Raw genomic sequence first — 20,270 nt, 5'->3', positions numbered from 1 at the left:
TCTACTATTGGAAGTTTCTTTTGTTTGTGGAACCTAAATTTCCAATATGTAATTTAAACTCAGTTTGATACAAAATTTTCTTCCTTTTAAATGTTATACTCCTGAATAAGTGTGTTTGCTTTAAAGGGAGATATAAATATTTGAAAAGAGTAAATAATTGAAAAATTAAAATATGAATAATTTACAAACTGTCAGCTATTTTTTTATTACTAAATTATGTGTTCATTGAATGCTGATTATATTTAAATATCTCCTTCAGTGTTGCTAAGGGAAATATACTTTCTTAGCTGACTTTTGTGTATAGACTTTATTTTTGTGTATATTGTTCCCAGTTTATTTTTTAAAGAATAATAACTTATTTTTCACAAACATGTTCATTTCTGAATAAAAATGCAAAAATGGGTCATTCAAAAAGAAAAAAAGTTGCCTAAAATTCCACTGCCCTGATTTTAACATTTATAAACACAATTCTAGATATTTCTTTATTAATATACATATAGAGTACATATAGATGGGGGGAGAGAGAGGGCAAAAACATAATTATCAAGATTGGGATTATAAGGCACATGCTATTTTTATTGAACATATTAAACATAATCCTTTTATTTAGCAGAGATAAATTTTCAGTGGAATTAAAAGAACCAGTGATCTCATAATTCTCACAGTTGCTTAGACTAAGTTTTATATTTAAACGAATTTAATGTTAACCACCAGTCCTCATTTTATGTTTCTTCTTTCCGATTGTTTATATTTTAATATATGTATTTGCTAGCAGAATTTTATCCTCTAGTACTCTCTTCAAGCAAGGCCCACAAGTGCTGGCTTTTCTAAGTTATTGCATACTAAACAATGTATGTTTGTTGCCTTTACACTTTATACTTGAAGGACGACTTGTGAAGTATTTTTTCCTCAGATCATTGGGACCAGTTATCTACCGCTTTCTGGCTTTGATAGTACTGCTTTGGATAAATCTAAAATTAACTCTTTTTTGATTTAAATGATTGATTGATATTTCCTTTTCAACTCTGTGTTGCAAACTATCACACATATATAGAAAATTTACAAAGCACAAAAAAGCATCTACGTGTGCCTCACCTAGGTCAAGAAACAGCACATTGCCAGCACTCTCCACTGCCTTCTCAGGACTTGCAAATCCCCACACCAAAAGTGGCTGCTCATGGAGGGCTCACCTTACATCTCTGACTTTTTCCAGTTCTTGTGCTTGCAATTCTTTACTACCTTATTTAATTTTCAGTGTCTTCCAGCATGTTTTTAAAAAAGTATTTTGTCCAGCTTTTCTACTAGCTATCTTCAGTGGGAATGCTGTTCTGAATTATATAATTCACCATTACCAGAAACTGAACTTCCCAAGGTGGTTTGTTAACCTTGAATTTCAGTGACTTTGGTAGGATATAATTACAATGCTTATTGTTGTTTACTTTTTTCTTTTTAATTGAGAAAAGGGCAGGCTACTACCCTTTTCATCTACGAATTTAATTCTTTATGTCTGAAAAAGTTTCTGTATTTTAATAATTGAATTTATATATCATTTGTTAGTTTGTCAAGAACAATTTTGTGTGGGATGAATTTCTCTTATCCTCTGTATCTATAACCAGCTACAAAAATCAAAATGTTATTGAAGTACTACATGCATACAGAAAAGTGCTCAAATTTTAAGTGTGTAGCTTGATGACTTGTCACCAACTGAGCACATTCATGTAAGCATTACTCAGTTTAAAAAATTCAACCTTATTAGATTTCCAAAAGTCTCTCTTGTGTCCATAAACATTCAGTCTTTTAACACCAGAGATTAGTTAGGCTTGATTTTGAACTTTGTATAAATGGCATTATGTTATGTAATCTTTTGTTTCAAACTTATTTTACTCAATGATACATAAGTAAGTTTTATCCATGTTGCAATGTGTAGTTGCTTATTTGTTATTATTACTGCATGGTATTCTGTTGTATGATTATATTACAATTTATTAGCCTCTTTTTAATGGACTTTGGAGGGTTTTCAGTTTTTGACAGTTACAAATAATGATGTTCTGAACAGTCTAGTACCTGCCTTTTGGTGAACATGTTTGTACATTTCTTCTGTATACTTTCCTAAGAGTGGAATTGCTGAGTCATAGAATAGACACTTGCTCAACTTTAGTAGACACCATGAAACAGTTTTCCAAAATGATTGTACCAATATACACCACCACTAGCAGCATATGCTACGAAAGTTCCAGTTTTTCCACATTGCTACACTCACTTAGTATTGTTTGTCTTCTTCATTTTACCCACTCTGATAGATAGTTTTTAAATAAACTTCATTCATGTCTTTTCTATTTGTATTCTAAATTTCCAATGGCTTTAGTTCTGCATCTTTCAGTACAATTTCTCTTTTCTAGGTCTCAATCCTTTCTCTAAATTAACTGTATTATCCTGAATGTTGGAATTGTGACCAACAAGTTCCTAGGCTGCTGGTTTTCCTTTTTCACTATACATCTAAAAATCTCTTGATAGGTTTCTGAAATAGCTGTTTTTTTTGCAATTAAATATCACAATGCAAATTATCTTCCTAGGAAGGCTCAACTTAAATTTCCTGATTTCTTTTTCAAGACAACCTGAGGAAAGATGGCAAGCAGCTGTAGCCTGACGGAGTGCTGGCATTTTGTCTGATCATTCTAGATGTACTGATCACCTCGTGTTGTTAAACAAACTTTAAGTTGAGCCCCTTTCTTTGATTAAAACTTGACCTGAAACAATTGCTTGTAAGAGCAGAGCCTCAGTGCTGGGGTTTGAATCCACACTGTTGCAAATGCCTCGCATTTCCTTTCTACGTCTGTTTTTTTTTTTTTTGAGATGGAGTCTCGCTCTGTCGCCCAGGCAGGAATGGAGTGGTGGGATCTCAGCTCACTGCAAGCTCTGGCCTCCCGGGTTCACACCATTCTCCTGCCTCAGCCTCCTGAGTAGCTGGGACTACAGGTGCCTGCCACTATGCCCGGCTAATTTTTTGTATTTTTAGTAGAGACGGGAATTCACCATGTTAGCCAGGATGGTCTCGATCTCCTGACCTCGAGATCCGCCTGCCTCGGCCTCCCAAAGTGCTGGGATTACAGGCGTGAGCCACCGTGCCCGGCCCTTTCTATGTCTTTTATGACATTCAGCACTTTGATTTCCTGAATACTACAGTGCAATAGAGCTGTGCGGTGTCATTTTATACCTTCTTGGTAACTTTTACTGAGGAGTTGTACAAACAAAACAAAACCAAGCAATAGAGAGACCCCATTGCAGCCTGCAAAAATCTGTCTGATGATTATCCTACAGTTCCTTCTAAAACAGGAAGAATGCCTCCAAAAAGCAAGCAATCAGTCCACTCTGAGGCACACCTTGAGCCCTAGAGTTACACAATGTCAGGAGATTGCTGCTTGATTGATCTTTGGCTGAAGATAGCTCTGGTTGTTTATATTTTCTGCATTTATGTTTATTACTTTCAGAGCTCACTCATTGTTGGTGCTGCTACTGTTCATAATAACCAACATAGGAGCAACATACTGAGTTTTTGTTTTCCCCTTCTTCCCTATTTTTCAAAGAAAAATTTATGTAGTGGTCTCATTCATGCCTGAAACAAGTAATATTAATGACTTTAGTGACACAAGGCTTCATTCATGGAAGTTTCCCTTCTGAGGTAATTCTGAGTGATGTGCTTTAATAATGAGGAGAGTCCAGATTAGAAATTCTCATTATTTTGTGCTCTGTGTGAAAACATGTCTCACCATCCAAGACCATAGAGGTGGTAAAAACTTTCCATTAGTAATTTCAGTTACATGAATTCTAGTTACACTTCAATTTGACCTATCTGTGTTTGCCTTATCTAAGTCCCTTAGTCAAGATGGAGAAACAGATTCCATGAAAGGACTGATATGTTTATTGTAGACATGTGGATCGGGCTAAAGTATTTACATCCTCCACATAACATGTGAACTTTCTCCTTGAAGAATCTGTGTTAAATAGCTATATGAAGATTTCTCACAAATCTTAGAGACCTGAATTACGATCCTCTCTTGACACTCCTTGGAAGTGGAAATTGACAGGCCTGGTTTTATTAACCTGGCACTCTAACTAGCCACAGCTGGCAGAGTGGATGGTAGAAACAGTCATGCACATTACTATCTAGGTAAAGCATGATCATGCAAAGTGAAGAGACATTATGCAACGAACGACAGAAAATATTTGCAAATACCTGTCTGACAAGGGATTAATAACCAGAATATATAAGGAGCTCAAACAACTCTACAGGAAAAAAATCTAATAACCTGGTTAAAAAATGGGCAAAATATTTGACTAGACATTTCTCAAAAGACCTCCAAATGGAAAATAGGCATATAAAAAGGTGCTCAACATCATTAATCAGAGAATCATTGATCATTGGAGAAATAAAAAGCAAAACTACAAAGAAATACCATGAGATATCATCTCACACCAGTTATAACAAAATGACTTATATCCCCAAAAGACAGGCAATGACACATCCTGGCAAGGATATGAAGAATAGGGAACCCTCATATGCTATTGGTAGGAATGTAAATTAGTACAATCACTATGGAGAACAGTTTGGAGGTTCCTCAAAAAACTAAAAATTGAGCCATCATATGATCCAGTAATCCAACTGCTAGGTATACACCCAAAAGAAAGGAAATCAGTATATCAAAGACTTATCTGCACTCCCATATTTTTTACAGCTCTGTTCACAATAGCCAAGATTTGGAAGCAACCTAAGTGTAATTCGACAGATGAATAGAGAAAGAAAATGTGGTACTTATACACAATGGAGTACTGTTCAGCCATAAAAAAGAATGAGATCCAGTCATTTGCAACAACTGGAAGGAACTGGAGATCATTATGTTAAGTGAAAAAAAGCCAGGCAGAGAAAGAAAAACACTGCATGTTCTGAAACATCACATGTTCTCAGTTATTTGTGGGATCTAAAAATCAACAGTTGAACTCATGGAGATAGAGAGTAGAAGGATGATAATATCCCTTGGCTGTGTCCCCACCCAAATCTCATCTTGAATTGTAGTTCCAATCATTCCCATGTGTCATGGGAAGTACCCAGTGGGAGATAATTGAATCATGGGGGTGGTTTCTGTCATGCTATTCTTATGATAGTAAGTTCTCACAAGATCTGACGTTTTTATACGAGGCTCCCTTTTGATCGGCACTTCTCCTTGCTGCCGCCAGATGAAGAAGGATGTGTTTGCCTCCCTGTCTGCCATGATTGTGGAAGTTTCCTGAGGCCTCTTCAGCCATGCTGAACTGCGAGTAAATCAAACCTCTTTCCTTTATAAATTATCCAGTCTCGGGTATATCTTCATTAGCAGCATGAAAACAGACTAATGCAGATGGTTACCAGAGGCTGGGAAGGGTAGGGGCGGGGCGGGGCGGTGGGGGTGGGGCTGGGGAGAGTTCGGAGTGATTAATAGGTACAAAAACAATGTTTAGAAAGAATAAATAAGACCTATTTGAGAGCACAACAGGGTGACTGTAGTCAATAATAATGTAATTGCATATTTAAAAATAACTAAGCAAGTATAATTGGATTGTTCGTAACAAAGGATACGTGCTTGAGGGGTGGATACTCCGTTCTCCATGATGTGATTATTATGTATTGCATCCCTGTGTCAAAACATCTCATGTACCTCATATATATATATAATCTACTGCGTGCCCACAAAAACATTTTTAAAAAAGCACGATCATGTATGTCTGCATGTTACACGAGAATCTTGGAATCTGATCTTGGTGTTTCAAAACTGGGTTTAAGCTGCATATTGGGATTGTCCAGTGCCTGGGGTTCAAGCAACCAGGGAAGATTTGTGTAGCTCTGAACAGGCTCTGACTGCAGAAGAGGGATGATAACACCAACAAGAGGTAGCACATCAGGCTTTGTGTGGAACATTTGGCCATGTCATCAGTCTGCACTTTTGGCATGCGGGTTTGATGCCTGTAGGTTCACCGGGAAAAGCACATGAAAGTGTCTCTTTGGCTACTTCCCTGGAAAAACACAAGCTTCACTTACTCCAGGGCCTGCTAACCAGGGAGCACTAGAAATGCACATCTGACTTCCCAATTCTTCCTGTTTTGTACATGTAGGTGTAAGGGGCCATAAAAATTTGCTGAAGGAGAAAGTAATGCAGCGGAGCCTCTTTAATGGGTGAGTTTTTTGTGCTGTGATGAGACCTGCAGGGAACACCTGTGCCTCATTTATTCCTTATTTATCATATTTCTTGGTTTTCATGTTGACTACATTGTGTATATAATAAAACAAGAAGGAGATACCAGTATGTAAAGTAGTTCTGGATAGAGTATGGAATTGGGCTGCCAATAGCATGATGCAGGTGAGATGGGCTAGCATCAATCTGTGTCCTCTTCTAGATCATCAGGATAGTTGCCAACAAGGTCACAGTGGACTCCATGGAGAAAATGCCCTCAGGAGGCAACAGGTGTGTGAGGATGGCTCTTTACTTATGATGCTTCCTTCCCAAGATGTTCATTTACATCTGAAATGTATTTAAGCATTTTCCCCCGATACTGTATGCTGATGGAGCAGGTGAGCTCAACCTATAGGCCGTAAAAAGTGGAAGGGAGGCTGCCCAAGAAAGATAAGAAAGATAAATACTTGTTAATGAAGACGATGAATTGAACTCACTTTCAAAAATCTATGTGATCATCCTAAGGCTGTATTAAAATGATTCTTCTTTTAACAGAGACATATTTTTACACTTTCCCAGGGAAAAAAATCACATAGTTCTTTAGGATCTATTTTCAATTTGAATAAATGAGTGGGGAGCAGGTGGATTTTGGCTCCTAGTCTCTCCACCCTCATGAGTCTTTCTCTGTGGGAAGGAGAGAGAATTTCTCAGTGGAATAGTGAATTCCAAAACAGCATGTCTCAGTAACACATTTCAGGAAGTCCAGATTTTACCTCTTCTTTTTGGCAGGGTATGGTTTTGCCACTCTTTCTAAAAACAGATGATTGACTAAGCCCAGTCACCAGGATCCGGCAGTTGGCCAGGACCCTGTGTTGGGGGAGGTCCTTTTGGGTCTCTGGCTCAGATGAATTAGCAGCTCAACTGGGCTAGCCAAGTGCAGTACTTGTAGAGAAGGGTTTTGCAGGGTTCAGGCAGTCCATAGTGGTAGCCAGCATGAGCCTCTAAACATGAAGAAATTATTTTGAGATCTTACATGAAGTTGACAGAAATATCACAACACTGTTACAAATTTGATTATTCAAAGATCAGGCAAGCTATAATTGTTACTTCAGGTATTTTCACTGTCAACCTATATGCACAAGGATATGAAGTAAAATTCTATAGCTCCTAGAGGGATTATTCTGTCATTAAGTCTTGATTTCAACCTTTTATTTAAATTAGCTTTCACCTGTCTTTCTGAATCTCTTGAGTTTGTCTCCCCTGTGCTGCCTACATGCCTCTGCCTTCATAGGAAATATGATAGCTCATCATATTTTATGGGATCTTGCTACCGCTGCTATGCTGGACTGCAACCCTTTGTAAAGATTCAAGAAGCTAATGAACATGCTCTTCCAGATAGTTAATCTTTTTTACCTAGTCCTCATTGGTCAGATGACTTTTCAGTCTCTTTGGTCATCTTTGGCTGCAGACGACACACCCACTACATGTATGCATGAACTCACCCACATGTGTGCACACATATACAGTTGTATACAAACATGCATGAAGGACATATATGCCCACAAAGCATTTCCATTTTGATTTTAATTGATATTTCCCACTCTTTGAAATTGTCTTGCAGGATCATGTGGTTGTAAGATGTTTAGGAACATGAAACCTGTGAAATGTAAAAGTGAAAACTCCTAGAGTAACATGAAATTCAACTATATGAATTTCCAGTAGGCACCTAAGTCCATTTTATGCTGCTCTAATAGAATACCTGATACTGAGCAATTTATAAAGAATATAAATTTTTTTCTCCAGTGTTCTGGAGGCTGAGATGTCCAAGATCAAAGGTGTGGCACTGGCAAGGGCCCTCTTGATGCATATTCACATGGCAGAAGGTGAAGGATAAAGGGAGACAAATGTGTCCTCCCATGACAGAAAGGATTGATCTAAAAAAGTACATTTTATGAAAAAATATAAAATGTGCAACAGGGACAAAGCCTACATTACTAATGGTAAAATGAAAATAATCACAAAACTTTAGCTAATGAATGACACAGGAATGTACAAAATTAAAAAAATTTGAAAAAGTCAAGATAATAGTAGGATGCAATATTTTATATACTAAGTAGATAACAGAATAAAGGTAAATCAGTAATAGGATTAATGAGTTGTGTTTAGTGGTTGTATTTGAATTATGTCCATCCAAGGAAGAAATAAAAGCACAAATGGAAATAATTTTCAAATAATAATTTGAAAATAATAAAATAATAAATATTAGAGGTTTTTTGTATATTTTTTTAAAAAAGACTTAAGACCACTAAAATAGACAAAATCTCATAAACATGACCAGGGAAAGAAAAAGAAATAACCATATAGTTTATTAGGAATGATGAAGAAGATGTAACTAAATCATTATTTGTTTACATTTAACTCATTTAACATAAAAAAGTAGAATTCTAGTCCAATATATGCCAATATAAAGACATGAATGAAAGAATAATTTTAAAGGATAATATAAAAATCAATCATAGAATAAATATGAAAAAAGCTGAATAGAGCTTGAAAGAAATTATTGAAAGTATCTAAAAATAGCCAGTGAAAAAATGATAGACCCGTAAGGCTTTAGAAATGAGTTCTTTCAAACCATTATATAACACAAAATTTTTGTGCCACTTGAAATATTTGATAATAAAAGGTAAGTTTCCCTCTTTCTTTTCTTATAATTAGCTTAACTACGGGAAACTATAGATCAATTTCTTTTAGAATGGAAATGCGAAATTCTAAACAAATGGTGACTGCCTGAACTCTAGTATATTAAAGAAATTATGTGCTATGGCTAAGTAGGTTTTATTACAGAATTTTAATGATGGCTCATTAATAAAATATATAATGATAATCCGTTATGTTAGTAAGGGAAAACATATGGCTATTTATTTATGATTAAAGTAAATTATAAGTAAAATAGAGCTAGAAGAATAGTTTACACATGTGATAAAAATATATCTAACAAAGCACTCAGCATCGTACTTGAAATGCAAACACTAGAGTCATTTTCTTTACAAGTCAAGATTGTCAAGATTGCTCTCCCTGCTACATCACAATTCATGTACCATATAATATAGTATTTCAAATCAATAGAATAAAACATAAATATTCACTAATATTGTTTGGAAAACTATGAAAAATGAAAACACTCAAGGAAACAAAATTAAGGAGGGTTCAAAGCATTTATATAAGCATAACTCTCAAGTAGACAAAGGATGTAATGGTGAAACGATTAGCATACATGGAAAGTATAAATGCATGTTTATGTTAGTTTGGAGTGACAAGAGCTTTAAAACTATAATGGAAATTATAAGGAAAGATTTGAAAGGAAATAAAGAAAAATTAAAGGAAAAAAAGAACACTGGAAAAATATTTTTAAACAAATATGGCAGATACAAAATTAATATCTTTATAAAGAGCTGTTACAAATCAATAAATACATAAATAATCCTTAGAAAAAACAGTTGACAGAAAAGGAAACACAAATTGTCAGGAGACAGGAAAGAAACAATAATGACCTATCACTTACCTTACTAGTTAAGCAACAATTGGTGTTGGAAAAATTGAGGGAATGAATGAAAGATAATTAATTCAGGCCAGTAGAAAGTAGTGATTCAGATGCAGGCTTTGAAGTAGAACTACTTGAGTTAAAATGCTCTCCTACCACTTTCTAACTGCTAATCTCAGTTTACTTCTCAGTACTCAATGCCAACATTTATAAATTAACAGGGATTGCCTTTATACAATCACCTGTTGAGGTTATGTAAAAACATGCCCACCCGAAACTTACAGAAGCATATCTAAGCTTGATGTCTGTCTGCCTCTCTATTACCTACTTATTTATTTATGTCTGGCATCCACTGTTTATATGTCTTTCTTTCTAATTATATTTCTATGTCTCTACTATCCAGAACCTACAAAGAACTCAAACAAATTTACAAGAAAAAAACAACCCCATCAAAAGTGGGCAAAGGATATGAACAGACACTTCTCAAAAGAAGACATTTATGCAGCCAACAGACACATGAAAAAATGCTCATCATCACTAGCCATCAGAGAAATGCAAATCAAAACCACAATGGGATACCATCTCACACCAGTTAGAATGGCAATCATTAAAAAGTCAGGAAACAACAGGTGCTGGAGAGGATGTGGAGAAATAGGAACACTTTTACACTGTTGGTGGGACTGTAAACTAATTCAACCATTGTGGAAGACAGTGTGGCAATTCCTCAAGGATCTAGAACTAGAAATACCATTTGACCCAGTCATCCCATTACTGGGTATATACCCAAAGGATTATAAATCATGATGCTGTAAAGACACATGCACACGTATGTTTATTGCAGCACTATTCACAATAGCAAAGACTTGGAACCAACCCAAATGTCCATCAATGACAGACTGGATTAAGAAAATTTGGCACGTGTACACCATGGAATACTATGCAGCCATAAAAAAGGATGAGTTCCTGTCCTTTGTAGGGACATGGATGAAGCTGGAAACCATCATTCTCAGCAAACTATCGCAAGAATAGAAAACTAAACACCGCTTGTTCTCACTCTTAGGTGGGAATTGAACAATGAGATCACTTGGACACAGGAAGGGGAACATCACACACCGGGGCCTGTTGTGGGGTTGGGGGAGGGGAGAGGGATAGCATTAGGAGATACACCTAATGCAAATGACGAGTTAATGGGTGCAGCACACCAACATGGCACATGTATACATATGTAACAAACCTGCACGTTGTGAACATGTACCCTAGAACATAAAGCATAATTAAAAAAAAAAAAAAGAAGGCATGAGGTGAGACGGCAAGGAAGCAGAGAGAGAGAGAAATTGGGTCTGTAAGGGTATACATTCAAAGATAGTTCAGTAGTTATATCTTGCAAATTTTTGTCTATATTTTTACAAAGGTATTTAAGCCAAAAATATATAACATCTATAATAAAATTACTGAAACATGATTTAAAAATGACAGGTAATATGGTGAAGACAGTTTATCCGCTAGTGTATTATTAGTCATCTGGATAATCCATGACTAACTCATACTAGGTAAACCCTGAAATCTCAGTGGCTTAGTGTGTGCTTTAAGTTTTTTCTTGCTCACATTACTGCTTTATGGAGCCACTCCACTTGGAACATATGGCCTCTAAGGTTGCCATTTCAAAGGAAGAAAGTAACTGGAAGGTTAATGTGGACTTTTTAAGGGTTTACAGCATTTATTCCCACATTCCTTTGGTTTAAACTTTGTTATATCATCCAAACCTAATTGTAAAGGGAGCTGGGAGATGTAGAGAAGCCATGGAGATACGATGAGCATGAACGGCCTCTGCCTTTGCTGGAGTCTGAATGGGACCAAGTTCTCCAGGATAACCCAGTTGCACTAACTCTTTAGAACCATCTCGAGTTTGCTTCATTCTAATAATGGCTTATGCAATAACATCGTCACCTGGGAATTGGTTGGAGAGTCTTGAATTAGCCCTCTATTTTCATAAAAGATTGTAAATCTGGCCCGTGTATCAACATGATCATCATTAAACCCAGAATAGATCTACATTCTAGATCAGAGGATAAAAACACTGCTTTCTAATTCTTCCCTAATGGTTAGCTGAACTAACAGATATTTGGAAGTGAATATGAGGGATTTCTCTTTGAAAGTATTGTAGTTCTTAGACCAAGCAGGACAAATAAAAATACTCTATAAATTCTTCATATTATTTCCTTCCTTTCCCCTTCATTACATCTCTCTCTCCACCCCTCAAGATTGCGTTCATGATCTGCATGTTGGTTTCATGGTTGAAGGTCCTAATAAACCTATTCTTGTATTTGCATTTGGTTTATTGTGCACAACATATCTGAGTGGTTCATGTATGAACCTCCAAGTAAGAAATTTCTTTCAATACTGAGTTCTAAGAAAAGCTTGGCTTATTTTGAGAGATGTTTCATTTTACTCATTTATTTATTATTTCATGCTTTCTTTTTTGCTTTGACCACCAGAAGGCACACTCAAAACATTAGTTCAACTAGCACACATAGGACATTAAGGACTGTGAATATGTATTGCACCATCCTCGCCCCCATGCTGATCTTTCATTTAGATTTTACATTTTTGAGTCCTAAATTTTCATTTTGATTTATGTTTTAGTATTTTAACATGTATTTTAAAATCACCTTAATTCCCATGTGCCAAAGGAGGAGTTATAAATATATTCACCCTGGGGAATCAGCCAGCCCAAGAACTTCAAGGGTGATTACTTGAAGGGCTCTTTTGATACAGACAGTTGGGGTGCATTTGGTTATGAAGCAAAATTTTACAGAAATGTATCAATTTATTGGGCATTCTTCTGTGCATATTTTATTAAAGAGCAAGCTTGGAGGATAGGACGTTTATGGGAAGTAAAGAGAAATGTGACAGTCAAATTAAAAAGGAACAAAAATATAGCGAGTCCTTTTAGGATTCACAAAGGGTTTTTGCATTCTTCTAGTCTAGAGGGCATGTTTGTATCTCACTTATGTATTGCTTCACTAATGAGTGGGGAAATAAGGCACTGACTAGACTATTAATATCTCTCTAAAGATAATAGTTATAAGTAAAAATAATAGGATTTGCCCATTTCTCAGAATATAGAATGTTACAGATAGAGAGCAGTATTAGATTATGCCTATGACCTGGTTTCCATGGCAACACATTCATTATCTTATCTCATTCTTTTCTAAGTTACCCAATTTAACTGCCTTATCCCTTTTATCACACCTCCCCCTCATTAAACACTTACCAGATCCTTTTCTGATGCTATGTAGGCAGTATAACAGCTTTCACAGCTGCTTGCTGAATGAAATGGGAAAATGCACACACACACTCACACACACACACAACTCTGGGAGTATGTGTAGGGAGAGGAATTTCAGCAGTATTTCAGGATCAAGGGATGCAAGTGGCAGGTATGTGTTCTATATATATATATACACACACAGTGCATCCCTCTGGCACATTCTGTGCTGAAATGTGCCCCGCCTTAGTGCACAGAGCTGCCATGTGTCGATTTGATCGAGTCTGGGTTCTCCTGACAGTGTGACAGGCTATTAATCACATGTGACCAAAATAGCACACAAAGGAGGACACTGCTGTTTCTTTCTTTCCCTGGGTGGGAATGGGTGATTTGCTGAAACTCCTTGTCTTTGCAGTCTTTGTGGTTTCTCTTTTTAGATTTTGTCTTTGTGTCACCCTTCACCCTTATTAGAGGACTTCTCATTTAGAATTGTGAAGTAGGTGTGTTATCTTGGTTGGCTGAGGTCACAGGGACGAAGTCAGCAGAATAGGGATTACATTAAAAAAAATAGACACCTATTTTTATATTGGCCTGTTTCCTCCTGAGACCCATTGAGAGAATCATATGACTTCACAGTTATTGCTTTAATGGCTTTATCTTACTTAGGGAGATGTAATATTCAGGAGTTAAAACCTTTTAATGGCCAGGTCATGGTGACAGTAAATGCTTATCTTTGTATGTGTTTATAAATATGTAACCTGGCATATTTATTATGTTTCTACATATTCTATTTCAAAGTGAGGTAATCACATGCCATGCTGTTGGAAATTTCTAGTAGGAGGTAGTGAGCCTTTCATGCCAGAGTCGGCTGTCACATGCGTTGCCTTGCTCAGGAGTGGCCTGGGCACTCGATGTGTCTAACCCCTTCTATCCATGATGAAAAATGGCCAAAAAGGAGTGGACTTGATTTCATAGTCCCTATAGCCCAAGAACATAAATTATGTTGGCTTCATTTGTCACTGTGCCTGAGGTTGGAGTACAGATTTGTGGATTCCTGTTTGCAGCAGAAAGATTATGGGAGATGGGCAAGATCAAAGCCAGGAGAGCAGAGTTCAACCATATTCCAAGGAGGAATCAGCAGACATTTTCTGTAAATGGCCAGATAGGCTTTGCAGATCATACAGTCTGTTACAACCACTCAGCTCTGCTTTTGTAATAGGAAAGTAGTCACAGACAATATATTAATGAATGCAAATAGCTGTGTTTCAATAAAAATTTACTTACAGAAACAGATAGTGGACTGAATTTGACCAGCAGGCCATAGTTTGCTGATCCCTGTTCTTAGGAATGGGACCAAGTACATAGTAATTACTGAGATGTGAAGTCAAGCAAGAAATATGGGGTGATCAACAAATCTGGCAAGAGAAAAAGTAAGAAGTAATAGTAAAACCTGACAATGAAATTATAGTCACCATATGCAGTCAATCTTCTAAGTATTTTACATAGATTAAATCACTGCACCTTTGCAACAACAATCCCAGGAGATAAGTACTGTTAGACTGGCAGAGAAATATGGAGGTTATATAATGATCCCAAGGTCACAACCCTACTTAGTGACAGGGCTGGGAACCAAATACAGGTTTTAAAATTCATGTTCTTAATCAATGTGGTTTCTTCATATTGTAAAGCTGTCAAATGAGAGGTGGTCAGGAGGAATTCTGGGGATGGAGTTCATATACTGCCGTAGACCTTATATTGTCTCAGAGTGGGCTGAATTTGAAAGCCCAGAATGGGATGGACAGGCTCTACATCCACTACCCCGGCACCAAACTGTAATTGGGTGGGGCTGGAGAAAGGCAGAGGCTGATAGAAAATCTCCACTATGACATTAATTTTCTTTGCATATGAAATATACAAAGAAATGTGTGTACAAATATACATACAAAGAGTATACATAATTATAACGTAAGGAATAATAATAAACAGCCTTGAACTCACTGTCCCACTTAGATTATTATTAAGATCACAGAAGGTTCCTCCAAGTCCCTCCCTAGTTCTACTCCATTCTGTCTCCCCCTAAATTAACCCATTATTTTTCATATTTAATTAACATTTGCTTTTTCTTTATAGTTTTGTGACATATGTGTGGAGTCTAACAGTATATTATTTGGTATTGTCTGTTTTTACCTTTTATATGAATGGAATAGTGACTATTTCCTCAGCATTAAACCTTTTAAGTTCATACATCTTGTTCCATCTCATTGTAATTTATGTATTTCTATTGCTGTGTAATATTCCAATGTATGAATATACTCTATTTATTCACCCTGTTAATGGCCATTAGGTTTGCTTTAAGTTTTAATCTATTATGGATAATGCTATTATAAACATTTATGTATGTATTTCATCTTATGGTGTACAAATACAGTAATTTCTCGAGGAGATAATCATATGAATGAAATTCCTCCCTCATAGACTGTAAATGCATTTAATTTTGAGAGGTAATGGAAAACTGGGTGCAGTGGCTCACGCCTGTAATTCCAGCATTTTAGGAGGCTGATGTGGGCTGATGGCTTGAGTTCAGGGGTTCAAGACCAGCTTGGGCAACATAGCAGAACCTCATATCTACAAAGATACAAAACATTAGCACAGCGTGGTGGTACACGTCTGTAGTCCCAGCTACTCAGGAGGTTGAGGTGAGAGGATCTCTTGAGCCCAATGGTGGAGGCTGCAGTGAACCTAGATTCAGTCACTGTATTTTGAACTGGGTGACAAGGTGAGACCCTGTCTCAAAAAGAGGTAATGGAAAATTGTTTTCCAACATGATTGTAACAATCTATCATGTCCACCAGCAGTGGCAGAGAGTTGATGTGGCTCTATTTCCTTGCTAGCACTTCATGTTTGCTAGTCTGGTAGATGTGACACAGTGTCTCATTGTGGTTTTAACTTGCATTCCCCTGGTTACACTTGAAGGTTTCTTCTCAGGCATTAATATTATTGCCCTTACACTCTTCCTAATTCTTATGGACAAATATCACATAGACTCTTGCATAGTTTATGGGGAAACCAGCCTTTTTTTGTCTCCTTCATGCTGACAGGGTTAGTGGATATGCAGCAATGCAAACAAAGAAATATCCTCTCTGGATGCAATTGAACAAATTTGTGCCTCCTCATGAATCAAAATTCCATTCTTTCTCCTAGGTTTTGGAGGGAGAAACACCCAGGTTCATTACAATAATATTCTATCCCCATCACAAACTAGCAGAAAGAACTTGAGAAAAGTTATTTAACTTCTTGAAATTTTAGTTGCCTCAGTAATAAGATAAACACAATAGTATTTCTCAATGCAGGACATTGACTGTTGATTCTAAGCTCTTCCTAGTTTTTTAGGGGCTAAAATTCTGAAAACTACTTTTTCCAGACCCCCTGGTCAACAGGGTTCTGGTTTAAGTTTTTGCCAATGTGAGACACGTAGGCAGCCTTTTAAGACAGAAAAGGAGAAGCGTTTGTTGCTCTCTTGTTTTGAAGAATAGCCATGTAGACGTGTAACGAACCTGAAATTCACAGTAGCTTCCAGGTGAACTTCTGTGAACCCCACATCAGTGTGACATGCAGATGAAATCATTGGCAGGGGCTTTCTCTGGTTCAAATAGTTTCTGATTTTTTCAAAGCTAGCAGAAGTTCTCACCAGCCTTCAGTCTTTAGTCGTTGTATTTAATACTCTCTGTATTAATCCATTTCTCTAAAACAAAGTGGTTTTCAAGAGAATTCTGAACTCTAAACCTGAATTCTGACTGCTATACATTACCTCACCCTACCTAACTACTTTGGGCCATTGTGAAGATTAACGGAATAATTCATGTATAACATCTAGTATTAGCCTGGCACATAGTGGATGTTCTATAAGTACTCACTTTCTCCACTTGTTTTTTTTTAAAGAGGATTATCTCCAACTTTGAAATGTAGAAATGGAAACAGATGGAGAATGGTGAGGAAGCTTGCTTTAGACAGTAAATTAGGAGACCTTGGATGAGCGTGCATATGAAACTTGGTTTCCATGACACCAGGCCAGGGCTTGAATGCATCGTCTCCAGCACTGCCAAATCTGTGGTGAGGGTCTCAAATGTCTGAGAGCCAGCTTTGTGTGCTGCTCGCCAGGTTCAGTCTCCACCAGGTGTGTTGGAATGCCAGCATCCCTCTCTCACTGCAAGGCTGACTTTCTTTATGGTGTTTACTCTGAATTTCATTTAAAAAATCTCTACCTAGAGTTATTCCTTGATCAAGTTCCTGCTAATACCTGCCAGGAAATTTTCTAAACCATTCTCTAGGTTGAGTCAACAAATAGAAACTACCTCCCTCCACACTGTTGAAGCTTCATCTGGAAAGTAATTGGTGTAGCTATGGCCTGTTCATTTCTCCACTGGCCTCAAACAGGCTTGAAATAAAGCTCCAAGTGTGACTGGTTAACAATCAGAAATGCTGACAGGCCTGAGCTCATTTCCCGAGACTCCTCTGTTACTGTGTTTTGGCATTTTCATAGTCCTTTATGAACAATCTCAGAAAAGCTAGGCTGCAAATCAAATTCTATCTTCAGAGTTCTTGCTCTTTTTAAAATATCGAAAGAAATGCTGCACGGAGAGGGGATGGTATCCTCTTCCCTTCTCGGCATCATCCTTCCCATCTATTCTCTGTGTGAATGAAGCTCCGCATGCCTCTGTTGTCCTCAAGTTTCTCCGTTCTAAACCTCCTCTCCTCTTTTAAGATCCCCCTTTACACATCAAAGACTCAGTGTTCTGAATGAATGTATATTACTGTGTTCCCTCTCCAAGGGAAATATACATTGTTAAGGCCCGTTTCCACCTGGTGTGGAAAGCTCTGCTTACTTTTGTCCTCAACACACATATGAAATGCCTTATGTGTAACTGGCATAATGATAGGCAGTAGGGACAAGAATGCACAAACTCTTCCTGTTCTCAAGAAGTCCAGTAGAGAAGGCATTACTGTCGGGCCTCTGAGCCAAAGCTAAGCCGTCGTATCCCCTGTGACCTGCACATACACATCCAGATGGCCTAACTGATGACATTCCACCACAAAAGAAGTGAAAATGGCCTTTTTCTGCCTTAACTGATGATGACATTACCTTGTGAAATTCCTTTTCCTGGCTCATCCTGGCTCAAAAGCTCCCCCACTGAGCACCTTGTGACCCCCCCACCCTTGCCTGCCAGAGAACAACCCCCTTTGACTGTAATTTTCCTTTACCTACCCAAATCCTATAAAACGGTCCCACCCCTATATCCCTTCGCTGATTCCTTTCTCGGACTCAGCCCGCCTGCACCCATGTGAAATAAATAGCCATCTTGCTCACACAAAGCCTGTTTGGTGATCTCCTCACACGGACGTGCATGACAATTACCATACAGTGTGTGGTGCCAGCTTGTCTGTGGGAGCTCAGGCTTGGGGAAGGTCATGGGTGTCAGAGAATGAGCTTGAAGAGCAACTTGGGCAAAGCAGGGGAGGACTCACACTGAAGTTGAGTAGCTGCGGGATTGCCATCCCTCTCTGGCTGCTGAAACTCCCTCTGGGACATCCATGAGACTTTTCCTGCTCACTGGATCTGCTGGCAGAACACGTGGGGTGGTTTTGTCTGAGAGTCCAGCTTCAAGACAGCGTCATCCTGAGGAGCTGAGAATGTGTTCTTTAGGAACAGGGACACTACAGGGAGGTACGAGAGGAGCTGCTGGGAATTGGTGGGAATTATGTGGGTGGCGGGAGTGACCTGCAGCCTCTCCCTTTGTTTTACAACAAGGCAAGCCCCCTTAGGCACACACAACGCCAACACAGAGCACAAGTGGCCAGGGACCTGTCCGTGTGTCCATCTGTGTGTCTGCAGTTATAGTAAGGCATATTACCAGAGCTGACTGATGGGCTTCCCATGGTACTCTTGGATCCCAGGCCAGATACCTCTGCAAGCCTCTAAGCAACTCCGTAAGACTGACCCCAGGGCTGCAGAGCCAGGCCAGAAGTGTTAGAGATGGGTGTGTGTGCGCTTTTCAGAGAGAGAGGACATGACGATTCACTAGTCATTTATGGAACACCTGCCTTGTTCCAGCACTGCACTTGGTAAATGACAGAATCCCTGCCACAGACCAGCAGGGGAGACAAAATGTAAATTATCACAGCACAGGGCGGGGACCATTTTCTCGGGAACTATCTGGAAAATATGTCAAGATTCAGGGAATTTAGGGGGAGACATGCTGATATGAGGGGTTGGAGACCTGGTTTAGAGGCTTTGGAATTAGGACACTTTTGTAGTTTTAGTGCCCTAAAAGCACATCCTGAGATAGGGATCCGGGTAAGTCATTTTTTGGGCAATGATCTCAGGCAGCACAGTAAGAGAGTGGGGAAGTGGGACAGGGTGGGTGGGGAAGGCCAAAAGGGTGCATTGGTAAGCAGGTCACTGCCATGGGCAACAGGTGTCAATCCTGATGGTGACCTTTTAAGGGGCTGTTTAGAGCACATTTCAGATTCTGTCCCTGTAAGGGGTGAGAAAGCTGGGACATTTACTCACTAGCTCCTATCACAGCTGAGCATTGAGAGTGGCTCCCAGGACATTACCTCCTTGGCACTTCTGGCCTGTCCTAAGCCCAGGCTGAGCATACGCCCAGGACCCAAGAGTGGTGCATGCGGAAACAGTCTGCGGGTGACCTCCAAGGTGGCCTGAAAGGACCTGGGTGGGCCCTGATACTTTCTGCTATGGGAGCCAATGGAAGGGAAAGGATGCATCATGAAGCTACTTGAATCAGAGCTGTTGGCCATGAGATGCTGTACCCTCTAAGCTTCATTTCACTTTTTCAATTTTGTTTACTCTTTTTGATGGATGGAGGGAGGGTCAGATTATCCAAAGTGTCCTTTTTCCCATTTTTATGCTATGGTCACATATGTCAGAATAAAGTAAAAAAGAAAAAATGTATATATAGGCTGGTTTGTGTTAATTGGAGTATATGAGTGTGTGAACATATACATTTACATTCATTTACATACAAAGGTGTAGGTAGGCCGGGCACGGTGGCTCACGCCTGTAATCCCAGCACTTTGGGAGGCCGAGGCAGGTGGATCATGAGATCAGGAGTTCAAGACCAGCCTGGCCAAGATAGTGAAACCCTGTTTCTACTAAAAATACACACACACACAAATTAGCTGGGTGTGGTGGCAGGCACCTGCAATCCCAGCTACTCGGGAGGCTGAGGCAGGAGAATTG

At 38.5% G+C, this 20,270-nt stretch overlaps 2 long non-coding RNA genes across 5 annotated transcripts in view; both read left to right on the top strand.

Moving 5' to 3' along the window:
- LOC123571918 (uncharacterized) overlaps window positions 1–20,270 on the top strand; it is a 798,252-nt gene that overhangs the window by 457,217 nt on the left and 320,765 nt on the right. The gene's annotated exons all lie outside the window — the stretch shown is intronic.
- On the top strand, window positions 4,470–12,679 carry LOC135969597 (uncharacterized). The gene is made up of 3 exons (XR_010584877.2): window positions 4,470–5,313; window positions 6,145–6,205; window positions 10,148–12,679. It is a non-coding gene; the product is annotated as an uncharacterized lncRNA (long non-coding RNA).

Source organism: Macaca fascicularis, chromosome 2 (assembly GCF_037993035.2).
Source record: "Macaca fascicularis isolate 582-1 chromosome 2, T2T-MFA8v1.1".
In the NCBI taxonomy this organism is placed as follows: domain Eukaryota; kingdom Metazoa; phylum Chordata; class Mammalia; order Primates; family Cercopithecidae; genus Macaca; species Macaca fascicularis.
Note: the sequence above shows the minus strand (reverse complement) of the source record. Positions and strands in the feature narration are given on the sequence as shown.